Source organism: Felis catus, chromosome B4, assembly GCF_018350175.1.
Source record: "Felis catus isolate Fca126 chromosome B4, F.catus_Fca126_mat1.0, whole genome shotgun sequence".
In the NCBI taxonomy this organism is placed as follows: domain Eukaryota; kingdom Metazoa; phylum Chordata; class Mammalia; order Carnivora; family Felidae; genus Felis; species Felis catus.
Window position 1 is genome coordinate 71,718,890 of NC_058374.1, and position 25,154 is coordinate 71,744,043.

General features: G+C 37.2%; 1 long non-coding RNA gene across 7 annotated transcripts in view; it reads right to left on the reverse strand.

The window, feature by feature from the left end:
- Nucleotides 1-304: 304 nt before the first annotated feature.
- The window catches only part of LOC123386581, a 76,405-nt gene continuing 51,555 nt past the window's right edge, over nucleotides 305-25,154 (reverse strand). For 2 of the 7 annotated variants that reach the window (XR_006600671.1, XR_006600669.1), the window contains 5 exons: nucleotides 24,985-25,020; nucleotides 23,301-23,354; nucleotides 19,093-19,184; nucleotides 16,327-16,475; nucleotides 305-628 (listed from right to left, as the gene is read on the reverse strand). This is a non-coding gene — a long non-coding RNA (uncharacterized LOC123386581). Of the gene's footprint in view, nucleotides 629-16,326; nucleotides 16,476-19,092; nucleotides 19,185-20,823; nucleotides 23,355-24,074; nucleotides 25,021-25,154 lie in introns of all 7 variants that reach the window. The other 5 variants (XR_006600672.1, XR_006600675.1, XR_006600670.1 and 2 more) reach the window with 5 other exon arrangements.

Here is a 25,154-nt window from a genome sequence, read left to right on the forward strand (position 1 = left end):
TGCGGGGCTTGAATTCAGGAACCATGAGATCATGATCATGATCAAGAGTCAGATGCTTAGGGGCGCCTGGGTGGCTCAGTCGGTTGGGCGGCCGACTTTGGCTCAGGTCATGATCTCGCGGTCCGTGAGTTCGAGCCCCGCGTCGGGCTCTGTGCTGACAGCTCAGAGCCTGGAGCCTGTTTCGGATTCTGTGTCTCCCTCTCTCTGACCCTCCCCCATTCATGCTCTGTCTCTATCTCAAAAATAAATAAACGTTAAAAAAAAAAATTTAAAGAGTCAGATGCTTAACCAACTTAGTCACCCAGGCACCCCTGAAATTATTTTTCATGCTTCTCCCACCCCACCTCAAAGCATTTAATAAACTCTTAGGGGAGAAAGTCTCACTTTCATTAAATCAAATTTAATTACAAAGATATTGTATGCTTCTATTTTTATGTGAGAATTAACACACTTAAAATTCATACATGTTGGAATGTATTGGTTTTTTTGGCCAATCTCTGCTCTGATATGATCTTACCTTTTTATTCCTTTGGAAAACCAATTTTCTCAAATGCAGATCCCATGAAAAAATGCTGCAGGAAACTGTTTTTGGCTTGTGCTATATGTTTCTCTTGGTAGAGGATTTTACCTGGTACCAACGAAAAGCAAAAAATAAGTAAATTTGGAAAAAGATTGTTTTTAATGGTGAAACATCTTTCTATTATGCACAGCTATATATTTTTATAGAATGTCAGGATTTACATAAGCAAATTCTTCTTTCCTGAAAACCATTCCTCTTCTTGTATTCCAGATCTTGGTGTTACAATATAAGAAGTTTACTTTAAAATACTTCAGCAGGGGCGCCTGGGTGGCTCAGTCGGTTAAGCATCCGACTTCAGCTCAGGTCATGATCTCGCAGTCCGTGAGTTCGAGCCCCGCATTGGGCTCTGGGCTGATGGCTCAGAGCCTGAAGCCTGCTTCCGATTCCGTGTCTCCCTCTCTATCTGCCCCTCCCCCGTTCATGCTGTGTCTCTCTCTGTCTCAAAAATAAATAAACATTAAAAAAAATTTAAAAAAAATAAAATAAAATAAAATAAAATACTTCAGCATAGACAGTGTGATGAAAATGTGTGTTTGTTTAAAGTAACTTCCAGAGCAGTAAAATGTCCTGATAGGAACTGTCATTTCTTGGGTGGTAATCTAGAAGTTAATAATAGATCAGAAAGGCCACAATTTTAAGGTAACTTTTATAGTGTTCCAGCTATGTTGACTTCATTGGTCAAAGTAATGATACTCAAGTTATGAGGGTATTGTAGTGACACTTCCCATTCTTGCACAAACCCAGAATAAATTCTAGCAAATCCTGTATCTTGCACTCTAATAGAGGGCATCCTAGACTTAATCCTTAGAAAGCCCTCAGGGTTCAGCCATTGGATCAGAGGATTCTGATGGTTACTAGAGAGGTGACCACATTCTGCCTCTAAAATATCATTTAACTTGCCTCTGGTGAACATTTCATGCAAGTTGCAGTAAGTCCCCTATGAGAGCAGAGAGATGGGATATCAATAAGATTACAAGACCAGTTGTATGCACTATTTTATGCCTGCTTAGAAAATGTCTAAGTATGTGGCAGAATTTGGTCTAAGACCTGCTTTCATTATAATATTCTACCCTTATCGCATAATTAACAGCTAACCTTCATCATCTAAACATTTAGAGACTTCATTTATCTGTAAAGGTGCCTAAAAGAGGTGCTTTTTCAAATTGGAATGGAATTAAATTAACTATCAGTAACAGAAAGGGATCTGGAAAATCCGAACATATTTGGAGATCAAACAAAAAAGGAAAACATAGGTCACAAAATAAGTTTCTTTTTTAAAAAAATTTTTTTAACGTTTATTTATTTTTGAGACCGAGAGAGACAGAGAGACAGAGCATGAACGGGGGAGGGGCGGAGAGAGAGGGAGACACAGAACCGGAAGCAGGCTCCAGGCTCTGAGCCATCAGCCCAGAGCCCGACGCGGGGCTCGAACTCACAAACCACGAGATCGTGACCTGAGCTGAAGTCAGACGCTTAACTGACTGAGCCACCCAGGCACCCCAATAAGTTACAAGAGGTAATTAAAGGGGCGCCTGAGTGGCTCAGTTGGTTGGGCGGCCCAGACTACAGCTCAGGTCATGATCTTGTGGTCTGTGAGTTTGAGCCCCGCAGTGGACTCTGTGCTGACAGCTCAGAGCCTGGAGCCTGCTTCCCATTCTGTGTTTCCCTCTCTCTCTGCCCCTTCCCTGCTCTCTCTCTCTCTCTCTCTCTCTCTCTCTCTTTCTCTCTCTCTCTCTGTCAAAAATAACAAACATTAAAAAATTTTTTTCAAAAAAAGATAATTAAAAATTTTTCTGAACTAAATGAAAATTCAATTCATTACAAAATTTTGTGATGAAGTATGCACAGTGCAAGTATACACAGTGCTTAAGGGAAATTTAAAGAAATAAATACATACATTAGAAAGCAATAAAGATCTAAAATCAATCATCTAAACTTTCTTCTTAAGAAATTATAGAAGGAAGATCAATTTAGACATAAAGCAAAGAGAAGAAAAGAAATAACAGAAAACAGACAACAACGATATTGAAAATGGGAAATTAATAGAGAAAACCAATAAAACCAAATGCTGGTTCTTTGAAAAGAATAGTAAAATTGATAAACTGCCAGTTAGACTAGTCAAGAGAAAAAGAAAAAAGACACAAATCACCACTATTAGATTTGAAAGAGGAATCATCACTACTAATATCATGGATAGCCAAAGGGTAATAAAGGAATATTAGGAACAATATTATGTGCAGAAATTTGGTAACCCAGATGAGGTGGACTAATTATTTAAAGAAACAAACTACCTAATTCATACAAGGATAAATAATCTTGATGCCCTCATATCTGTTAAATAAACTGAATCAATAATAACCTTCTGAAACAGAAAGCACTAGGCCCAGACAGTTTCAATAGTGAATTCTACCAGAAATAAAGAAAGAAATGATATCAATTCTTTACAATTCCATCCAGAAAATAGAAACAGGAAATTTTTCCTAATTTTCTTCTGTGAGGCCAGCATTATGCTAATATCAAAACCAGTTAAAGACATTGTAAAAAAGGAAAACTACAAACTACAGACCAATATTTCTCATGAACATGGATACAAGAAATATTAGGAAAATAACTCCAACAATATATACAAAGAATTATACACCATGAACAAGTGGGATTTATCCAAAGTATGTAATGCTGATTCAACATTAGAAAATGAAATAATGTAATCCACCATATTAATAGGCTAAAGAAAACCATCATGTTATTATATCAATTGATACGAAAAAAAAAAAAACTAACAAAATCCAATGTTCATTCATGATTAAAACTCTTAGCAAATGAGGATTAGAGGGGAATTTCCTCAACCTGACAAGGAATGTCTACAAAAAAATCTGTATGTAAAATCATACTTAATCTTGAGAAACAAGATGCTGTTGCCCTATCATCAAGAACAAGATAAGTATGTCCCCTCTCACTACGCCTATTCAAGATTATAGTGGAATCCCTCGCTAGTGCAATAAGACAAGAAAAGGAAATTAAAAATACACAATTTGGGAAGGAAGGAATAAAAATTATTTTGTTTGCAGATAACACAATTTTCTATGTAGAAAACCCCAAAGATTTGACCAAGAAAAAAAGTACTCCTAGAAAAAAATAACCATTTTTAGCAAGGTTGAAGGATAATCAGCCAATATGTAAAAGTCAATTGTTTTCTATACAACAGTAATAAACAATTGGAATTTTAAATAAAAAACACAATATAATTTATAATAGCCCCCAAAATGAAAACTAAGCTATTTTAAAATTTCAAATTAAAAAAAAAAATCTTTAAAGGATCTATATACAGAAAACTATAAATCTCTGATAAAAGAATCAAAGAAGATATAAATAAATGAAGTAATATTCCATGTTCATAAATTAGAAGACTTGATATTGTTAAGATGTCAATTCTTCCCAACTTGATATATAGATTCAACTTACTTTTAATCAAAATCCTAGCAAGCTGTTTTGTGGATATTGACAAACTGATTCTAAAGTCTGCATGGGAAGGCAAAAGAACCAAAATAGCAACACAATACTGAAAAGGAAGAACAACATTGGAAGATTTCAAGTTACTGAACTGCAACTAGGAAGCTAGGAAGTAGGAAGCTATAGTAATCCTGACATCATAGTAGTTAGTGTAAGATAGACACATAGACCATAGATCAAAGTAATAGAGTAGACAACCAGAAATAATCCATAAAAATAACCAACTGATCTTTGACCAAGGAGCTAAGGGAATTCAATGCATAAAGGATAGTCCTTTCGACAAATAGTGCTGGGAAATTTTGACATTCATATGCAAAAATATGAATTAGACGCAACCCATATACCTTTCACAAAAGTCAACTCAAAGTGGACCACAGGCCTACAGGTAAAAAATGAAAACCAATAGAACTTCTTGAATAAAACAGGAAAAAATCTTGGTGACCTTGGTTTTGGCAATAGGTTTTTAAACACAACACTAAAAATATAATCCATGAAAGAAAAAATAGTGAGACTTTTGTTAAAATTTAAAACTTCTGCATTGTGAAAGCTATTGTTAAGAGTAAAAAGAAAAGCCACAGACAGGAAGAAAATATTTGCAAATACATCTACCAAAGGACTTGTATCAACATATAAAAAGAATTCTCAAAAGTCAACAAGAAAACAACCAAATCAAAAAATGAACATCTCAACAGACACCTGACATATACATGCATAACTTTATACATCTAGAGGATATACAATAGCATATGAAAAGGTGCTCAACTTCATTTTTTGTTAGGGAAGTGCAAATTAAGTTCCCTGTGAGATAACATGTATTACACTGGTTAGAACCCAAAAATGCAATACCAAATGCTGAGGATGAGAAGTAACAGGAACTCTTCTTCATTACTAGCGGGAATGTACAATAGTACAGCCACTTGGGAAGACAGGCAGTTTCTTACAGAGGTAAACATAGTCTTACTATATGTTCCAGACATCACATTCCTAGCTATTTATCCAACTGATTTGAAAACTTAGATCCACACAAAAAACATACATGGATATTTATAGCACTTTTATTCCAGCAACTGGAAGCAACTAAGATATTCTCAATAGGTGACTATACAATCTGTGGTGCATCCATACAGTGAAATATATGTGATAAAATTCTATGATAAAAATAAATGAGCTATCATGCCACCAAAAATACATGGATGAATCTTAAATGCATATTAATAAGTGAAAGAAACGAGTGTGAAAAGGCCACATACTGTATGATTTAAACTGTTTTGAATACTTGACATTTTGGGAAAGTAAATTATAGAAATGATAAAATATCAGTGACTGCCAGGGATTCAGATAAGGGGTAGAGGGATGAGTAGGCAAAGCACAGGAGACTTTTAGGGCAGTGGAACTATTCTGTATGATATTGTAACAGTGGATACATGACATTATGCACTTGTCAAAATCTGTAGAACTTGACAGCACAAAGAATGAATCTTAATTTATCCCATTTTTTTGAAAACATCGTTTAGGAGTTTGGTGACAAGAGAATATAATTATATTAAAATATATGAAACCACCTCACTGAAGGGTGTGGTGAGAACATGTGTTAACCTGAGTAACTTTGGTAATGGAGTTTGTAAAACTAAAATGAAAAAGGAATTGCATATAAGCACTGTATCCCACAGGGTTACAGTTTTAACCAATATGATACCACTTTACATGTATACTGGAACTGAACATTCAAGTAAATAGATGCGAAAGGGTAACAGCTGGGTTTCTCACTATTGGGTGGGAATTTACAGATAAGCAAGGGGAAGAGGCTAGAATGATCCATAGGCTAATAGGTTAGGATTGAAGACAGTATAAGAACTCACTTTAATATAATTACTGACGGTCACACACACACACACACACACACACACACACACACACACACGTTAGTATACATACATACATATCTTTGCTCTGTCAACTGAGGACCTAAAATAAATGATGCCCCAATAACAATGAGCACACTTAGTACCTAGATCATGATTTTGAATACTGTTCTTTTATAAAAGAAACTAAGGCTCCTTAGAAAAATGACTGGTTCTAGGACTGGGGGCAGAATATATACAAGATACAAGATAAGCCTGGAGCACTGTGTAGTGCCAGAAAATAAGTGCTCAAAAAACAAAAAGCAGTAAAACAAAACAAAACAAAAACAAAAAAACAGACACATTGATGAGGTATGTCAAAAGGATACAGGAGACAACTGAAAAAGCTCCCATGGCCAAAGCTGGAGCAATTCAAAGAAAAAAAAAAAAAAAGAAGTACTGAATTATAGCCCAAAGCATAAAATCCATGAGTCCATGCTGATAGAAATAAATGACTGAATGACTCAGTAGATGGGGGGAGAGGGAAAACAAAACTATCATGCAAAAGAATTCCCAATAATTTATGTAGATACTGTACCTAAGGAAGGGAAGAGCCTAACTCCACACTCCTTCAATATGGGCTATGCATAGCAACTTCCTTCCAAAAGGCACAGCATGGGAAGAAATAAAAAAGGGGTAAATTTACAGTGGAGAAACCTGACAAACTTTACTCAGCCAGGTGATCAAGATCAACATAAACAGTCATAAAGCTTGTGAAAGTATGTGCCCTTGATATGATGTAATGAAAATGACACTTCATCTCTGCGGTCTTCCTTTCCAGAACCTATAAACCCAGTTTAAACCATGAAGAAAACATCAGACAAATCAAGAGGGGCATTCTATAAAACCAGTCCTCCTCAAAATTATTGAAGTCATCAGAGATAAAGAAAAGTCTGAGGAGATGCCACAGACAAGAGGAGCCTAAAAAGATATGACAACTAAATGTAATGTGGTCTCATGGATGAGATCCTGGCACAAAAACAACAACAACAACAACAACAACAAAAACATTAGACAAAAACGAAAGAAATCCAGGGCAGGTGGCTCAGCTGGTTAAACACCTGGCTCATGGTTTTGGCTCAGGTCATGATCCTGGGTTCCAGCCCCACGTGGGGCTCTGTGCCATCATCATGGAGCCTGGTTTGGATTCTGTCTCTCTTCATCTCTCTGCCCCTTCCTCAATTCTGCCTCTCTCAAAAAAAAAAAAAAAAACAAATAAACAAACAAAAAAAACAAAAAACAAAAAAAAACTACAGAAATCTGAGTAAAATACAAAAGTTAGTTAATAATAACATACTAAAACTGGTTCATTAAATGTAACCAAAATATACAATACCAATGTAACATGTTAATAATAGGAAAAACTGCGGACAGGAGGGTATATGGGAACTCTGTACTTTGCTCATTTTTTCTGAAAATCTAAAACTGCTGTATAGGGGCGCCTGGGTGGCAAGTCAGTTAAGCATCCAACTTTGGTTCAGGTCATGGTCTCATGGTTCATGGGTTTGAGCCTCACATGGGGCTCTGTGCTGATAGCTCAGAGTCTGGAGCCTGCTTTGGGTTCTGTGTCTCCCTCTCTCTCTGCCCCTCACCCACTTGTTCTCTCTCTCTCTCTCTCTCTCTCTCTCTCTCTCTCTCTCAAAAATAAACATTTAAAAAAATAAAAAAATAAAACTCCTCTATAAAATGAAGTCTACTGAGAAAAAAACATGATATATATATACATACATACACACATGTGCATGCTTGCTCACAAACACACACACACACACACACACACACACACACACAATGGAATATTATTCAGCAATAAAAAAAGAAGGAAATCCTGCCTTTTGCAACAACATGGATAATACCCGAAGGCATTATGCTAAGACAGAGAAAGGCAAATACTATATGATCTCTCTTAGATGTGGAATCTTAAAACCTAAACTCATAGAAACAGAGAACATATTGGTGGTTCTCAGAGGCCTATTTAAGGGATGGGAGAAAAGAATGAAGGTGGTCAAAGGGTACAAACTTCCAGTTATAAGATGAATAAGTCCTGAGGAGGAGCCAAGATGGCGGAAGAGCATGGAAGTTTTTTGTGTGTCTCCTGGCCATGAAATACAGCCAGACCAACACTAAACCATCCTACACACCTAGAAAACTGACTGGAGGATTAACACAACAATCTGCACAACCTGAACCACAGAATTCAGCAGGTACAAGGCGGGGAGAGGTGAACTTGGGGAGTGAGAAGGAGCAGGAAGAGAGGACGGAGACTGGGGGCAGGGGGAGAATACGGGAAAAGCACCCCTTTCCAAAAGCAGCTGAAGAGAAAGTGGAAAATTGGAAACAGCCACAGGGACTAAACTAAAAAGGGAGGAGAAAGGAGAAAGGAGAGGGTTTAAATTCCATTAAGACTTTAAACAGGAGGAGCGCAGAGTCTGCAACCCCGCCGCTCGATACCTTGGGGTGCTCTGGTGGGAAGGGCGGATCCCCAGGAACAGAGTGGGGTCCGGGAAGTTCTCAGGCCACACGGGGAAAAGCGGTTCCACTGCTGGAAGGACATTTGGTAGAGACTGTTGAAGCCACCTGGTCCCAGCAGACCCCAGAAAACAGCCACATTTGCTGGTGCTGGAACAAGGTCGTTAAGGGTGAAGCCAGGTGCCAGATGTGTGTTGATTTCCCGTAATCCCTGAAATGCTGCTGCTACCCTGTCTCGCGAACTTTTTCTGGGATGGGCTGGCACCTGGCTGCAGTCTCGGGCACCGGCAGCAGCAGGGTCCAGCAAGCGTTCCTGGGTGCAGCCTACATTCGGCCATTGTTCATTCGGCCATTGTTCGTAAGACCCTCCCACAGAGGGGTGGAACGGGTCAAAGCTGCAGTCCTTCGGAAGTAAGGGGCCGGGGTAAACAGCCGCATCTGAGACAAAACTTGGGAGAGAGGTACTGCCTAGGGCCTGGTCAGAGAGTGGAAAAGCGGGGAGTGGACGAGAGCTGAAGACGGAGGACCGGTCGACTGCTGATCCGGGAGAACAGACTGGGGGGCTGGGTGGCGCCATTTTTCACCGCTCCTGCGCATGCGCATAAGCACCTACCAGCACCGCAACAATCCACCCCAGTAGGCTAGCAGCGCCATCTAGTGGAGAGCGGAGCTGTTACACCGAGCCCTGCCCAACTGGGCCAACTTTGCTCTTCAAGAACACAAACCTCACTGCCAGCTTAATCTATGGACTATAAAGAGCTACATGGACTGACTTCTAGGGGAAAACGAAGCAATTTCAGTCCTACTTCAATCTGTTAGCAGGTCCATCTATTCAATTTTCTTTCTTTTTTTTTTCTCTTTTACACTTCTTTTTCTTGAATACAGAAAAAGTAAAAATTCATTTTTATTTTCAATTTTTATTAAAAATACTTTTCTTTAATTTTTGTTACTATATTTTTTGCTTTTATGTAAATTTTTTCAAATTCTATTTTACTTCCATCATTTTATTTTAGTCTACTTCAGTGTATTCACCTTTTCAAATTTTCAAATGATTTCCTTTATTTTTTTCTATTTCTTTTTTTCTCTTTTTCATTTCTTTTCTTTCTCTTGAATGCAGGAGAGAAAAACTTCATTTTTACTTCCAATTTCTATTAAAGTATTTTTATTTTTACCCATATTTTTTGCTTTTATGTAAATGTTTTCAAATTCTATTTTACTTCCATCATTTTATTTTAGTCTACTTCAGTGTATTCACCTTTTCAAATTTTCAAATGATTTCCTTTATTTTTTTCTATTTCTTTTTTTCTCTTTTTCATTTCTTTTCTTTCTCTTGAATGCAGGAGAGAAAAACTTCATTTTTACTTCCAATTTCTATTAAAGTATTTTTATTTTTACCCATATTTTTTGCTTTTATGTAAATGTTTTCAAATCCTATTTTATTTCCATCATTTTATTTTAGTCTAATACAGTATATTCACTTTTTCAAATTTTCAAACAATTTATTTTTTTCTTTTTTCTTTTTCATTTCTTTTCTTTTTCTTGAATACAGAAAAAGAAAAAAGGCATTTTTTTTAATTTTTATTAAAAATATTTTTATTTAATTTTTTCTACTATATTCTTTACTTTTATGTATACATTTCAAATTCTATTTTACTCCCATAATCTCATTTTAGTCTACTTAAGTGTATTCATTTTTTCTTTTTTTTTTCAACGTTTATTTATTTTTGGGACAGAGAGAGACAGAGCATGAATGGGGGAGGGGCAGAGAGAGAGGGAGACACAGAATCGGAAACAGGCTCCAGGCTCTGAGCCATCAGCCCAGAGCCTGACGCAGGGCTCGAACTCACAGACCGCGAGATCGTGACCTGGCTGAAGTCGGACGCTTAACCGACTGTGCCACCCAGGCGCCCCTGTATTCATTTTTTCAAATTCTCAAATGATTTCCTCCCCCCCACTTTTTTTCTAATCTGTCAAACCACTTTCAACACCCAGACCAAAACACACCTAGAATCTAGCATCATTTCTTCGATCTGTGTGTGTGTTCTTAATTTTTTAATTTTAATATTTTTTAATTTTAATCTTTTAATTTCAATTTTTCTACCTCATTAATTCCTTTTCTCTCATCAAAATGACAAAACGAAGGCATTCACCCCAAAAGAAAGAGCACAAAGAAATGACAGCCAGGGATTTAACCAACACAGATACAAGCAAGATGTCTGAAACAGAATTTAGAATCACGATAATAAGAATACTAGCTGGAGTCAAAAATTAGAATCCCTTTCTGCAGAAATAAAAGAAGTAAAAACTAGTCAGGATGGTATTCAAAATGCTATAACTGAGCTGCAATCACGGATGGATGCCGTGGCAGCAAGGATGGATGAGGCAGAACAGAGAATTAGCAATATAGAGAACAAATTTATAGAGAATAATGAAGCAGAAAAAAAGAGGGAGATTAAGGCAAAAGAGCATGATTTAAGATATAGAGAAATTAGTGACTCATTAAAAAGGAACAACATCAGAATCACAGGGGTCCCAGAAGAGGAAAAGAGAGAAATAGGTGTGGAAGGGTTATGTGAGCAAATCATAGCAGAAAACTTTCCCTGTCTGGGGAAAGACACAAACATAAAAATCCAGAAAGCACAGAGGACCCCCATTAGATTCAACCAAAACCAACCAGCAACAAGGCATATCATAGTCAAATTCACAAAATACTCAGGCAAGGAGAGAATCATGAAAGCAGCAAGGGAAAAAAAGTCCCTAACCTACAAGGGAAGACAGATCAGGTTTGCAACAAACCTATCCACAGAAATGTAGCAGGCCAGAAAGGAGTGGCAAGATATATTCAGTGTGCAGAGTCAGAAAAATATGCAGCCAATAATTCTTTATCCAGCAAGACTGGGGATGGGGATGGAGAACCATCTATCATGCTAATGGTCAACAAAAGAAACCCGGAGTAGCCATACTTATATCAGACAATCTAGACTTTAAAATAAAGACTGTATCAAGAGATGCAGAAGGGCATTATATCATAATCTAGGGGTCTAGCCACCAACAAGACCTAACAATTGTAAACATTTACGTGCCAAATGTGGGACACCCAAATATATAAATCAATTAATCACAAACATAAAGAAATTCATCGACAGTAATACCATAATAGTAGGAGACTTCAACACCCCACTCACAGCAATGGACAGATCATCTAATCAAAACATCAACAAGGAAACAATGGCTTTGAATGACACACTGGACCAGATAGACTTAACAGATATACTCAGAACATTTCATCCTAAAGCAGCAGAATATACATTCTTCTCCAGTACACATGGAACGTTCTCCAGAATAGACCATATACTAGGACACAAATCAGCCCTAAGTAAGTATAAATAGATCAAGATCATACCGTGCATATTTTCAGACCACAACACTATGAAACTTGAAATCAACCACAAGAAAAAATTTGGAAACAAACAAATATTTGGAGACTAACGAACATCCTACTAAAGAATGAATGGGCTAACCAAGAAGTTAAAGAGGAAATTAAAAAGTATATGGAAGTCAATGAAAATAACACCACAACCCAAAACCTCTGGGATGCAGGAAAGGCAGTCATAAAAGGAAAGTATATAGCAATCCAGGCCTTTCTAAAGAAGGAAGAAAGATCTCAGATACACAACCTAACCTTACGCCTTAAAGGAGCTGGAAAAAGAACAGCAAATAAAACCCAAAACCAGCAGAAGACAGGAAATAATAAAAATTAGAGCAGAAATTAATGCTACCAAAACCAAAAAACACTAGAAGATATCAATGAAACCAGAAGCTGGTTCTTTGAAAGAATTAACAAAATTGATAAACCACTAGCCAGTTAGATCAAAAAGAAAAAGGAAGACCCAAATAAATAAAATCCAGAATGAAAGAGGAGAGATCACAACCATTACAGCAGAAATAAAAACAATAAGAGAATATTATGAGCAATTGTACGCCAGTAATCTGGAAGAAATGGACAAATTCCTAGATACATATACACTACCAAAGCTGAAACAGGACGAAATAGAAAATCTGAATAGACCCATAACCAGTAAGGAAATCGAATTAGTAATCAAAAATCTGCCAAAAAACAAGAGTCCAGGGACAGATGGCTTCCCAGGGGAACTCTACCAAACATTTAAGGAAGAGTTAACACCTATTCTCTTGAAGCTGTTCCAAAAAGTAGAAACGGAAGGAAAACTTCAAAACTCTTTCTATGAAGCCAGCATTACCTTAATTCTAAAACCAGACAAAGACCCCCACTAATAAGGAGAACTATAGACCAATTTCCCTGATGAACATGAATACAAAAATCCTCAACAAGATATTAACCAACAGGATCCAACAATACATTAAAAAAACTATTCACCATGACCAAACAGGATTTATACCTGGGATACAGGGCTGGTTCAATATCTGCAAAACAATTAACGTGATTCATCACATCAATAAAAGAAAGGACAAGAACCATATGACCCTCTCAATAGATACAGACAAAGCATTTGACAAAATACAGCATCCCTCCTTGATAAAAACCCTCAAGAAAGTAGGGACAGAAGGAGCATACCTCGAGATCATAAAGCCATATATGAACGACCCAACACTAATATCATCCTCAATGGGGAAAAACTGAGAGCTTTCCCCCTAAGGTCAGGAACAAGACAGAGGATGTCCACTCTCGCCAGTGTTATTCAACACAGTATTGGAAGTCTTAGCCTCTGTAATCAGACAACACAAAGAAATAAAAGGCATCCAAATCGACCAGGAGGAGGTCAAACTTTCACTCTTTACAGATGACATGATACTCTACATGGAAAACCCAAAAGATTCCACCAAAAAAACTGCTATAACTAATTCATGAATTCAGAAAAGTTGCAGGGTATAAAATCAATGCACAGAAATCAGCTGCATTCCTATACACCAACAATGAAGCAACAGAAAGATAAATCAAGGAATTGATCCCATTTACAGTTGCACAAAAAACCATAAAATACCTAGAAATAAATCCAACCAAAGAGGTGAAAAATCTATATGCTGAAAACTATCAAAAGCTGATGAAAGAAATTGAAGACGACACAAAAAAATGGAAAAAGATTCCATGCTCTTGGATAGGAAGAATAAATATTGTTAAAATGTTGATACTACCCAAAGCAATCTACATATTGAATGCAATTCCTATCAAAATAACACCAGCATTCTTCACAGAGCTAGAACAAATAATCCTAAAATTTGTATGGAACCAGAAAAGACCCTGAATAGCCAAAGTGATCTTGAAAAAGAAAACAAAAGCAGGAGGCATCACAATCCGAGGCTTCAAGCTATACTACAAAACTGTAATCATCAAGACAGTATGGTACTGACACAAGAACAGACACTCAGATCAATGGAACAGAAGAGAGAACCCAGAAATGGACCCACAAACATATGGCCAACTAATCTTTGACAAAGCAGGAAAGAATATCCAATGGAATAAAGACAGTCTCTTCAGCAAGTGGTTCTGAGAAAACTGGACAGTGACATGCATAAGAATGAACCTGGAGCACTTTCTTACACCGCACACAAAAATAAACTCCAATGGATGAAAGACCTAAAGGTAAGACAGGAAGCCATCAGAATCCTCCAGGAGAAAGCAGGCAAAAACCTCTTTGATCTTGGCCGCAGCAACTTCTTACTCAACACGTCTCCAGAGGCAAGGGAAACAAAAGCAAAAATGAACTACTGGGACCTCATCAAAATAAAAAGCTTCTGCACAGTGAAGGAAACAATCAGCAAAACTAAAAGGCAACAGACAGAATGGGAGAAGATATTTGCGAATGACATATCAGATAAAGGGTTAGTACCCAAAATCTATAAAGAACTTATCAAACTCAACACCCAAAAAACAAAGAATCCAGTGAAGAAATGGGCAAAAGACATGAATAGACACTTCTCCAAAGAAGACACCCAGATGGCTAACCCACAGATGAAAAAATGCTGAACATCACTCATCATCAGGGAAATACAAATCAAAACCACAATGAGATACAACCTTACACCTGTCAGAATGGCTAACATTAACAACTCAGGCAACAACAGATGTTGGCGAGGATGTGGAGAAAGAGGATCTCTTTTGCATTGTTGGTGGGAATGCAAGCTGGTGCAGCTACTCTGGAAAACAGTATGGAGTCTCCTCAAAAAACTAAAAATAGAACTACCCTACGACCCAGCAATTGCACTACTAGGCATTTATCCAAGGGATACAGGTGTGCTGGTCGAAGGGACACATGTACCCCCATGTTTATAGCAGCACTATCAACAATAGCCAAAATATGGAAAGAGCCCAAATATCCATCGATGGATGAATGGATAAAATGGATGAAATGGATAAAGAAGATGTGGTATATATGTATGTATGTGTGTGTGTATATATATATGTATATATGTATATATATATGTATGTGTATATATATGTATGTGTATATATATATATACATGTATATACATATATACATCTTCTTAATCCATCTATATCTATATATATATACACACATACATACAATGGAGTATTACTCAGCAATCAAAAAGAATGAAATCTTGCCATTTGCAACTACGTGGATGGAGCTGGAGGGTATTATGCTAAGTGAACTTAGTCAGAGAAAGACAAAAATCATATGACTTTACTTATATGAGGACTTAAGAGACAAAATAACATAAGGGAAGGGAAACAAAAATAATATAAAAACAGGGAGGGGGAGAAAACAGAAAAAATAAAAAATAAAATTAAAAAAAAACAGATGAAGAAGTCCTGGGGATGTAATGCACAGCATGATGACAGTAGTTAACAATATTGTATTGTATATTTGAAACTTGATAAGAGAGTATATTTCAGAAGTTCTTACCACTGAAGAAAAACTGTAACTACATAAGCAATGGATGTATTAACCTACCTTATTGTGTTAATCATTTCACAATATATACATATATTAAATCATTATATTGCACTACTTCAATTTATACTATGTTATATGTCAATTATATCTCAATAAAGCTGAAAAAGTTAAACAAAACATTTAAATAGAAATTAAAATTTCCAGCAGATTAAAGGTAATAGAATCATGTTTCCATGGATATAGTTCACTTAGACCAAACATTTCTCCTGCTAGTCATTTAGCTCAGATAAAAAATAAACATTTAATTGATATAATATATTGCTCACTTTATTATAATTTGTAATCATATGTCATCTTTTATGTAAGAGCTGAAAGGGCTTTACACTTAAAAATACTTGCAATCCATAAGGATATAGTTAAATGTCATATTCCATTGATAAGTGAATTAATAATAAAAAATAAGTAAAAAGTAAACATCCTCAGCTCACTCCACGTGTGACACCTGTTAGAGTTTGCTCGGATGACAGGTCATCATGGCGGACGGCAAGCCTTTCAGAAATGGTAAACTGCCCTGACCATTTCCATTTCCTGACCCCTCTGGATATTAAGAAATAAAGATGGACCAAAACAGAACTACACAAAATTGTGTGATCCAAAAAATGTGGTTTGTATATCTTAAACAAATGCTTCATACAGAAAAATACACATTCCCATTACATACTGTGATATAATTATCCTGTTTATCAGATAATGGTGGAATTTCTAGGAATTCACAGTGTATTACAGACAGGTGAACCACACTGTGAAGTCGTATGATGAATGCCTTCTCCATCACTTCTCACTTTTGCTCTCGTACTACATATAATAACAGACCCTAACACTTAACTGAACACTTACTATGTTCTACTTAGGGGCTATTAAGATCTTCCCAATAGCTGTGAGCTAGATATTATCATAATCTTCATTTTACCAGTAAGAAAATTAAGGCATAGAGAGATGGCACGATGTCCTCAAGGTGTCACAGCTAGCAAGGGTGGACCTGGGATCTGAACCTGGTGTTCTGGGTGTATAACCCCACATTCCACAGTCCTCTGCCTCTATCCAGGTGGGAAAAATCATCTGGGAAGAACAAGAAAGGGTCTAAAATTAAGGTTTTTTGTGCATGTGAGATGCCAATCCCTCCTACCAGAACAGTTCCTGGAGAGTAGTCCCATCTGGTGGAACCACCTTCAGGAGTGGACACCACAGTGACCCAGAAGCCTGTTGTCTATCTCCAGAGAAAACGCTGTTTGAATTTGCTCTCAGTGGCCACACGAATAATTTATGATTATGACCCAGTGCTACAGCTGGTGTGAACTGTTCCTTTCTAGTATGGTAGCCCCGGAAGACCTGTGAATTCCATTCAGGACCTCTTGTGACAGAGAGAAGAGAACTCGCAGCCCTCCAGAGAGATGCAATCGGTAAGGACCATCTGGTGGCAGTTATGCAAACACTGGTCCTCCGGGGTGACTGTGCCGATGAGCCAGACATCTAATTCCCTTCGTGGCGAGACAATCAGGCATCGCCATTTCCTGAGAGTCCTGCCTCTGGTTACTGTCACAGTCTGCCCTCCCTTTCAACCAGCCATCTACAAATGCTGCTTCCCAATTACCCCACTGTTTAATTAAGAAGCTTCATTAAACTCTAAAACAGGATTGGGCTTTATACAGGAAGAAACAGTGTATTTCCGTAGCTTTTACTTAGGGGGAGTAACATGGTTTTCTATATTAAAAATAAGCAAATAAAAGAAAATCCCAGGACACCTGAGTGGCTCAGTCAGTTAAGTGTCCAACTCTTGATTTCAGCTCAGGTCATGATCTCATGGTTCATGGGATTGAGCCTCTTGTTGGGTTCTGCACGGACGGCAGGTGACTGCTTTGGATTCTCTCTCTCAGTCCCTCTCTCTCTTTCACTGCACTTCCCCCACTTGCACATGTGTGTGCACACAGGCCTATGTGTGCTCTCTCTGTTGCATGCTCTCTCTCAAAATAAATAAATAAACATTACAAAAAAGAGAGAAAAAAAAAATCCCTGCAGTTGCACTAACCAGGTAAAACCACCCACCTGTCTCTATCGCTAACATGACTTTTACTTTCATTTTAGCCATGAAGGGAATAGGTGCCATTCCTATTAGCACCTATTGGCACCTATAGGTGCCAATAAATAATAATAAATAAAGCAAGAATGTTGCTTCTTCTTAGTTATGTGATGTTGAACAAATGACTTAACTGATTTTACCTTGCTTCCTCATCTACAGAAATGGATTAATAATACATACATCACAAAATTATTGTGAAGATTAATAAGTTGATGCAAGCATTTGGTGTGGCTATTCTAATAATTACCCATGTGGAACAGAAATCAAGCAGTCTGGCCAAAACAGATTATTCAAATGAATTTCTAACTATATGTGTATTGCTCAGGCCAGCTCATTTTATCCCTCTTTTTCATCTATGTCCTTTATATTGATGATGCCTAATTCCACATTTCCAAAACGTCTCTTCTGAACTCTAGATTTGAAAATGTAAATAACCGCTAAATACATACACATGGACCCCCAAAACATCTTATATTTAGTATACCTAAAACTTTCCCATAGACCTTCCCATTAATAATATAACTTAAAGATATTTCTTTATAAACAGTGTGAAGTGTGTTTAAGTTTTAAACAGTGGTACAAACTAATTCTAATCTACTTCCTAGGGGGTTTAGTTAGTATTTGAAGTACCTCATCAGAAATTAAGCTCCAAGGATGGTTACTAAACATTTGAATTATCATTATCAAAATCTAAGACCCTAGAGTATGTAATTAGCCTAAGGGAGATTAGAACCTTCAAAAAATTTTTTTTAATTACTAAAGAAATTAATGTGTTCAAGAAACATGACTGGCTAGAAATGTTCTATTGTCTCACTACCCTTGCACAAACACAAAATAAGAACCCAACAATGGTGTGAGGCTAACATGCCAATGGTTCTGCAGCTCCCCCAGTCCACACACCACCTTAATAGTCTAGAAGGTTGGCTGCCCCAAGGTGCTGGTTAGGCACCTGGTGCAGAGTGTGGCATTGTTTTTGTGCCTTCTTGCTAATCATGTTTGTGCTTTGGGCCTGAAGAGAATTTGGCCTAAGACTTGCTTTCAGGGTAACATGCCATCTGGTAGCAATGTTGTGGGGAAGAGAATGCACAGACCACACCCACCTCTGCCCCATCAGAGGCCACCATATTTATCAAATAATCTGGCTTCTTCTGATCTTTCAAATTGGCTTTAGAGCAGTTTGCGTCAATTTCCTATTTGATGGCTGGCCCTATAGTTCACCCAGATGCTCAAGTCATAAATGTAGGAGTTATCCTAGACGGTTGACCCCATTCATCCAATCAGTCCGCATATTTACAGTCTCTCCAGCATATTTCTTCAGCTACATCCTGTTAAGTGTAACCTAGTTCAGACCCTCACTCTTATTCTTGGAACTCTAGAAGCACTTTCCAACTTCCTGCCCCCTCATCTCACCATACCTTTTAACACATCCACATTGAGGTCACACTAGTGCATTCACACATGTAACCTTATTCCACTGCCTAAGAGCTTTCAAAGAACTTACATGTCAACATGGTGAATGAAGTCTAAACATTTTGCTTAAGTCCATCATTTTATCTTCTACCTTGGATAGTATCTGTCCTGATCAGATCTTGCTCTTACCTTCTAGACTTGGAGAACCTCATGGTAATTTGCTCTCATTCGTCTCTGTATCATCAACATCCAGAAAATAGAGGACGCTAAGTGCACATTTGCTGGAAGAAGGAGAATCACAGTAGTTGCTTGAACAACTATTTAAAATGGAATTGAATATAATAGCTGATGCTTTCTGAGTAATTATTATGTGGCAGACACTATTCACAAGCACTTTACATAAATTAATTCATTCAATTCTCGCAAAAACAATATAAGGTTACTATAATTATTCCATTTTCACAGATGTGAACACAAAAGGACAGAGAGGTTAAATAACTAGCCTAACACTACACAGCTTGTAATTCATAGGACCAGGACTCAAACTGTGGCAGTCAGGCCCCAGAGACAATATATCTAACCATTAACAGTCCTCAGTCTCTTGCATTCTTTGAGATGGATGGAATTAGTGGTTAACTGAATTTTGAATCAGATACTTTAAAATCCAGGTAATTGTGCCTGGCTCATAGAGCCATGGTAAGGACTAAATGAGACAATCCTATGAAGGTTTTTGCTCTGTGCTTTGCAGGTTGTGCTATTATTTCCTACTTCTCTCCCCATTCCCCCTTGCTTACTCTGCTCCAGTCACTGACCCCCTTGCTTTTCCTCAAACACATCTGGCTTGTACTTGAGTGTCTTAGGACATTTGCATAGACTGTTCCCTCTGGAATGTTCTTCTGCCAGATGCCCACATGGTCAGCTCTCTCTTTACCTTCAAATTTTGGTCAGATGTCACCTTCCTAGTAAGTCCAAACCTGAGTATTTTATTTTAAATGGCAACACTGCTCTCATTTTGTACAGTCCTGATTCATTTTTCTCTGCTCTATTTTACTCATCTTTCCACATCACCTATCATTTCCAGCACACTATACAGTTTACTTATTTACTGTGTATTTTTTTATTGTCTGTCTTCCCTAGCTGGACTATAAATTCCCTGAGGGCAGGGATTTTTATCTGGTTTATTTAGAGATTTAGTCAAACTGCCTAGAACAGTGACTAGCTTGGAGAGGCACTCAATAAATATTTGTTGAATAAATGAAATTTCCTTTCCTTCCATTCTTTTCACCTATTTTAGCCCCGTCTCATCCTCCAAAATCAGTTTATGCTTCTTTTTCTCAAGGAAACCTTCTCTGGCAACCTCATTCTGCCCTAATCCAAGACTGTGGTCCTCTTGTACATCTTTTCACTAGCACTAAGTACAATTTATCAGCCTTTATGTTTGTGAGTACTTGATTAATGTGTGTTTCTCCAGCAGATGATAATGTATGTGAAGGTGGGAACAGCTTTGCTTACTACCTGATTCCCAGGCCAAGCACAGTGGCTGGCACATGACAGACCTTGAATATTAATTGACAGTGAGTAACTAGACACAGGAATAAACACCCCCTTCATTTTAGTCTGCAATACATGGGAAGTGCTACATGAACTCATATAGATATGTTATAGTCATAGTCCACTTTAATAAACTTAGGAAGTTTGCTTACTTATAATGGTTAATTTTATGTGTCAACTCAACTGAGCCATTGGGTGCCCAGATATTTGGTCAAACAGTGCTCTGGGTATCTCTGGGAGAGTATCTTTTGCATGAGATTAACATTTAAATAGCTAAACTGAGTAAAGCAACACCCCCCCCCCCCCCGCAATGCTGGGGGTCCTCAATCAGTTGAAGGCCCAAATAGAATAAATATATGACAAACTCACAAGTAAGAGAGACTTCCTCTTGCCTGACTGCCTTTGAGCTGGGACTTTATTTCCTGCTTGGATTTGAACTGGAACATCAGCTCTTCCTGGTTCTCAAGTCCTGCTGGCCTTAGGACTGAAACTATAGCATTAGCTCTTCTGGTTCTTTCTCAAGCCTAGACTAGAACTACACTTTTTCAGACTAGAACTACACTTTCAGTTCTACTGAGTCTCCAGGTTGTCAACTGTGGATATTTGGACTTGGCAGCCTCCATAATACTGTGAGCCAATTTCTTACGCTAAATGTCTTTATTGGTTCTGTTTCTCTGGGAAACCTTGACTAATACAACTATTTTATTTGGCTTGATACTCACCATAACCTTGGGAATAGAAGTAGGACAGATGGCTTTATGTGAAATCACACACTTTCAATGTGGCCAAGCCAGAAATACAACCCACATCTTCTGACTCTACAAAGTCATATTTCAGTGCGTTTTTGCTTTCAGGGTAACATGCCACCGGCTAGCAAGATTCTTGGATGACCATTATAAAGGCCTTGTCCTTTTCAAATGTGTTCTGCCTCAGTATTTTCTTGGGATCAGACTCCAGAGACCTCCCTAACCAGGTCTATCAATTAAAACTATGTACGTATATATGTATGTATAACTTTAATTTTGTGATACATAAAAATGTAAAATATTATTTCAATAGTCACCGAAGGAATGAGTGAGAAAAAGTGGTAATATATATGTGACTGTATAGGTCAAATTTAACACTGAAAACGTTGAATGTATAGCAGATTTTAAAACCAAATTTGTTAATCTCTCAATTACCTGTAAGACCACAAAAAATGTCACCTCCTATATGAAGCCTTACGTGATGGTTAATTTTATGTGTCAACTTGACTGGGTTTTGAAATGCCCAATTAGCTGGTGAAACATTATTTCTGGGAATATCTGTGAGTGCTTCTAGAAGAGATTAGCATGTGAATTGGTAGACAAAGTAAAGAAGATCACCTTCAAACATGGTGGTAGGCATTATCCAATCCAATCTATTAAGGGTCTGAATAGACCAAAAAGGCAAGGAAAGGGTAAATTTGTTCTATCTGAGCTTGGACACTCATTTCCTTCTGCCCCCAGACAATGGCACTTGGGCCTTTAGACTTGGCAGGACTTATACCACCAGCTTTCCTGGGTTTCCAGCTTGCAGACAGCAATCATGAGACTTTTTTACCTCCCTAATCACACAAGTCAATACCTATAATAAACAAACAAACAAACAAACAAATAAATCCTATTTGTTCTCTTTCTCTGGAGAACCTTGCCTTATATACTTTATCAATGTGCTCCTCCCAAAAAGCCATTTCTTTTGCCTCTGTGGAAAAATACAATTCCCTTATATGAATTATATACTATTGTCATGACTTCTTCACATGGTGTTCTCTCTCCTAGACTGAGGGTTTTGTTCTGTTTTTTTAATGTAGGGACAACTGCAAGTCCTGACACAATACCTACCAAGTTCTAGTTACTCTTTAGTTAGTCTCATGTGCATTCACCAAAAGCCAGGCCTCTCCACCCACCACCAAAGCACTTTGCCTTCCTTTTCAAGGAGCATTCAGGGGAAAATTTAAAAAGAAGATATTCATCAGCCCAAACATTTTCTGACATCAAACTGACACCACTTTAACCAAAAATAACTAGACATCTGTCACTTTTTCTTGTTTCCTTGATGATGTTGAGGTGAAAGAGACACAGTTCCTTAGACCTTGCTCTGGATAGCTAACAGGAGGAAACTGCTTACCAATTCACAACCACCCAAGCTTATGTTAAAAACTTCCACTAGTGGCATTCAGGAAGAGAAAGTTTCTGATGAATTTCTGCTGCCCAATTCATGCACAGAGAAATAAAGAACAACAGCCAGTGTAATTAGCAAGCAGATCTTCCAGCAAAAGGATTTACACCTGGACATAAACATGTTCATTGAGGTTGGAATGAGGATTTGCTAAGGCAAACACTTTCTGAAAAATTGTAAAGCTAATGATCTTGCACTGACAGCATAACCTTGAGCTTATTGCCAAATAGAGTGTCAAGTGTAAACACTTCATGGAAAACAGGCAATGATAATAGTCCTTCTTGTGACCCCAGATCAGTGACTCCTTGACTGCTTTTGAGGTCAGTAGAAACACTTTTCTACATGCTGCTAATTTTTTATTCAGTTTTATGTATTTTATGATCTGACTTGATACGGATGAGAAGCACTCCATCAGTCAGTGCAAGATGCAATAATTGCTTCTCTTTCTCCAGTTTCTTATCCCCAGAAGTGGAAATAATCAGCCCTGAACTGCAGTAGGGGCCAGTTATTATTGTGAAATATTGATGAGGGCCATTGGTAAAATCATTAAGGCTCATTCTATGGATTAGGGACACTTAAGGAATTTATCACATATGAGGGTAGGGAACTGAAGCCATGTGAAGGTAGATGAACACATAATATATTACCCATCATCTGAGGTTCCAGGAAACCAAACTTCTCTGTTAACTGGAGGAATGCCACTGCGAAAGAAACACAGGATACAGAAAGAATTTGGGAATGATTTCTGTTCTCTGACCTCAAATAAACAAATCACTCTGAACTTCCATTTGTCTTATCTCAAAAAAAGGTGGATAGCAATTTAGGGATTATAGGACTGTTATGAGGATAAAATGAATATATGTGAAACAAATTTGTATGGTGCCTGGAACAAAGAGGTCGATAAATGTTATGGGGTAAACATGAAATAAGAAGCATTCAGCCATGTTTTAAATTTAATAATATCCCTATCATATGTTTCTTTCTTTCCTCTTTGCTTCCTCAACATACAATCCCTTCTTCACAGCCGAGAAACTCCCCATTTGCATATATGTGATGAAGTGCCCATATTAATTATTACAGAAGCCAAAATGGGGAAATAAACTCTTACTTCCAGAAAAGGAGTAACAAACATATCATTATATATCTCATTTATCATATTTATTGTTATTGTCTGCATTGTCTCCAATACCATAAACTTCATAATGGAAAGCATTTTTATACTTTTTGTTCACTGGTATATCCCCAGTATCTAGAACACTACACTACCTGCAAAGAGATGATCAATAAACATATGTGAAATGAATTTGATACTTCTATCCAAAATACTGAGTCATGAACAATAATGAAAAAATTAAGGAAGACTTAAAATTCACTCTAGCTGGTAGAAAACAGCTATTGAGATACTGAGTAGAGGCACTCACCAAAGAAGATGTTGGCAGAGCGCTAGCAGAGAAAGCATCATGCCAGAATCTTCCAGCCTTTCTGCCTCGAGAGTCCTCTTGGTTTCTGCCTGTTTTCTAAGACTATTTTTGCAGATTCCCCCAATTCTTGTGAGCTACTCAATACCCTTCCTATAAATCCATTTATTGCTTAAAACAGGTTGGCTTTCTATTGCTTGCAACTGTGTGGTTAATACTGAACTTGCTTCTTTGGTGCCTTGAGAACAAAAGCTGCAAAGATCAAATTAAGTGGCAACATTATGACAGATTCAATCCCAATCTGATGGTGTCACATATGGCTTGAACTAGCCACCTGTGTTCTTAATCAGCAACTAAATGGGATGACAATTAGCTGCATTAGATCCATGCTCCTCCAGCTCTAATAATCATGAATTCAACAATTGCATAGACATCACTATTGAATGCCTGTGAACAATCCCTAGAATCAGAGATAACTCTTCACTTTAAAAAGGTGACATTAGAGAAGACAAACATTTTCTCAGACCAAAAAAGTATTAAGGAAAATATTATTTAAACATCTACTTTTTAAAGTATAACTTTAAGAAAATGAAAAAGGAGACAATATTTACAATTTCTAACAAATGGCTTTTATCCAGAATACATAAACATACATAAAAATAACTGTATATAAAGAATATATGAAAGGCTCTTACAATTCAGTGACAAAGAAACAAGTTTTTTTAATGAGCAAAAGACTTGAATAGCACTTTACAAAAGAAAATATAAGAATAGCAATAAGCACATAAAAACATACTCACCATTAGTCATCAGGGAAATGTAAAATAAACGCTCATATGTTGCTGGTGAGAGTACAAATTATACAACCACTTTCAAAAACATGTCAATTTTTATAAATATAAACAATACTTACCATAAAATCCACCTCTTCTACTCTTAGGGATTTATGCTAAATAAATAAATAAATAAATAAATAAATAAATAAATAAATGTGTATGTCTGCAAAATAATACACATAAATGTTCACTGCAGCCATATTCAAAGTAGCCCAAATTGAGAACAACCAAATGGTCTATCAACAGG